Genomic DNA, 2968 nt, shown 5'->3' on the forward strand with positions numbered 1-2968 from the left:
TTTTCAAGTTCGGCGGCCCGGATTAAAACTTAACGGGCCGCATGTGGCCCCCGGGCCGTAGTTTGCCCTCGCCTGGCCTAGGGCATAAACACATACATGTAATATCCAATCCGCTTATTCTCACAAGGATAGCGTGCTGGAGCCTACCCAGCTGTCAACGGACAGTAGGCGGGGCACACCCTGAAGTGGTTGCCAGCCAATCGCAGGGCACGCAAAGACGAACAACCATCTGCGCTCAAACTCACTCACAAATGCAACCTCCACACAGGAAAGCTGGGTCCCGGGATCGAACCCTGCACCTTGGGACTGCGAGCCGGATGTCCTAACCAGTCTTAACTCATTAAATACCAGCCATTTTCACTGGAGCAACCCGCTCAATCCCAGCGTTTTCCTGGGTTTTGACTAATATTGCAAGGCCCACAGAATATAGTATTCTAATGCTATATAGACATGGAGCACACCCGAAGAAAGATGAGACTCTCTTCTTTCAACAGAAAAAAATGTTTGTTCCTATCTTTTTCCATTCTTGAGCAATCGGCATTTGAAAATAGCTAAATTTCATGAAAACTCCAATCCCTGGGGAAAAAACTGAGAAAATGAGCTTTTTGTAAACTGATGCATTTTGACCATAATTTGAATTTTGACACTATTATTTATGGCTTTTATGACACCTCTAACATCTAAATAATGCATGCCTTCTATAAAATAACAAAAAAAAGCACAAAAAATGTTTTTGATAAAATAAATTTATTTGCACATAACACTAAACGACTGAACTGTTGAACTATGTACAAAAATGAAATACATCAGTGTCATACATACTTTTTTTTTGTGTGATATAAAATAAAACAGTTGCCTTGATGCAAGGGCACACAACATAGTTCACACCACATTCTTGTTTCACTCCGTTTGCCTTTGCACAAACAGACCCGACACTTTCGTTGTGGTCTGGCTTTGCTGGTCCGTGGAAAATAGGCGAGCTTGTGTTTGTCCACTGGGGTTTGTGTGAAAATAATTGTCTGGGAAGTGATTGCTGGCATCCGCGATGTGCTGCAGAAGCTCATCCGTGAGAAACAGCTGCAGGAAATCAGCTGGCTCCTCAGACTCCAAATGGGCAGCGGCATTCAGTGGTCCAGGGGTTGCTGTAAAGTCGATTTTCCTCGGTTGCCATCCAGTGTGACGCCATCCGGAACCACTGCTTCCTGATGCACAACCTGTAAATTACAGAAATACAAACAATTGGAAATATATATTTATTGCTGCATTTTATTGCTGGCGTGTGAAGTTTCATATTATAATTTACCTTTCTTTACACCAACAAGACGAGGAGGAACTTTCTTGCCGCGGGATGCACAATCTGTGAATTTTAGAAAGTATGCATGATTACCACACCATTCAGTATTGTTGTTTCCTCGTCGGGGAGGAGATGCGCTCGCGCGTAACTGCACATTTACGCGACATTTTCTGCCCGCAAGATGCATGATATGTACAATAAAAGCATGAGGGCTAAAACCACATGTTCAATGGTAACTTGCGAGCGTTTACTTCCTCGTCGGCGAGGACTTACGCTCGCGTGTAATTGTGCAATAGGCGCCCGGACGAGAAAGTCAGCGAGCAAGCTTGCGTCTAACTGCACATTTACGCGACATTTTCTGCCCGCAAGATGCATGATATGTACAATAAAAGCATGAGGGCTAAAACCACATGTTTAATGGTAACTTGCGAGCGTTTACTTCCTCGTCGGCGAGGACTTACGCTCGCGTGTAATTGTGCAATAGAGGCGGCCGGATGAGGAAGTCAGCGAGCAAGCTCGCGTCTAACTGCACATTTACGCGACATTTTCTGCCCGCAAGATGCATGATATGTACAATAAAAGCATGAGGGGTAAAACCACATGTTCAATGGTAACTTGCGAGCGCTTACCTCCTCGTTCGGGGGGATCTGGTGAGGACTCTCAGCTGCTTTGGCTATTGTCCGAAGGCAGGCGATGCAGGCCGCAAGGCACGCGCACCCTCTTTAGACGCCGTTTTGTTGTGACGACGACGAAGCGTCATCCTCTCAACCAAAGCGTCTCCATCGCCTTGATGCTTTTAGGAAGCTTTTTTTTAAAAAAAAAGCATTCCTCGATCGTCATTTGCTTGGAGGATTTCATTGCTAACGCTACTAATGCGACTGCTGCTAGTGCTGCCGATGCTGCTGCTACCCACGCTGCTCTCCACACTTATAAGTCTACCCCAGGATCCCGCCCCCCCATTTGTACCTCTGGCGCAGATTCAAGGCGGATCTTTTGCACCTCTGCCCCCTGCTGGGTGATTTTTACATGATTCACAATGCGGACAAGGCTGATTCTCAGTCAGAGGTTGCATCAGACCCTTATGTACACTATGACGTAAAAAAGACAGGAAACGTACTTATACGTCTTTGGTAGAGGGCGCCATTGCATTAAAAGACGTCTTTGTACGTCTAAGGGAGTAAATGAGTTGAACAAAGTACAGGGTCCTTCACCTGACTACAGATGATCTTCTGGGGACTTTATTTGGTTTTAATCACTTTTGGGGTCTGTATCTATGCACACTCCCTGGTTTTGCTACCTTCCCGGGTACCACATACACACTGCTTAGTTTCTCTGCCTTCGTGGGTACCACATACATATTGCTTGGTTTCTCTGCCTTCCTGGGTACGACATACACACTGCCTGGTTTTGCTACCTTCCTGGGTACCAGTCACACAAACGTCAGACGACTCAGCACATACCGACTGTCTCAGCACTACACACTTTCACTCCAAGGCAGTGCTGTGAACCAACTTACTGACAAGAGGTAGTATTTAGAATTTTAAAAAGTGCTTGAAAGGTTTTGTTCATGTAAAACCAACAGATTATGACATTATTATTATTATTTAAATCAGTATTAAACAGCATCAGCATAGGTTAAAGATATTATACAGACTATATACGATAAAAAAATAC

At 44.9% G+C, this 2968-nt stretch overlaps 1 long non-coding RNA gene across 1 annotated transcript; it reads right to left on the bottom strand.

Annotated features, from left to right (window-relative positions):
* Positions 1-924: 924 nt before the first annotated feature.
* LOC148315696 (uncharacterized) lies at positions 925-2254 on the bottom strand. The gene is made up of 3 exons (XR_015840677.1): positions 1924-2254; positions 1304-1357; positions 925-1214 (listed from the first exon to the last, which is right to left on the bottom strand). It is a non-coding gene; the product is annotated as an uncharacterized LOC148315696 (long non-coding RNA).
* Between the last annotated feature and the right edge of the window lie 714 nt (positions 2255-2968).

Source organism: Idiotropiscis lumnitzeri, unplaced genomic scaffold (assembly GCF_059441095.1).
Source record: "Idiotropiscis lumnitzeri isolate Australia: NSW breed Sydney's pygmy pipehorse unplaced genomic scaffold, RoL_Ilum_1.0 HiC_scaffold_55, whole genome shotgun sequence".
Lineage (NCBI taxonomy): Eukaryota > Metazoa > Chordata > Actinopteri > Syngnathiformes > Syngnathidae > Idiotropiscis > Idiotropiscis lumnitzeri.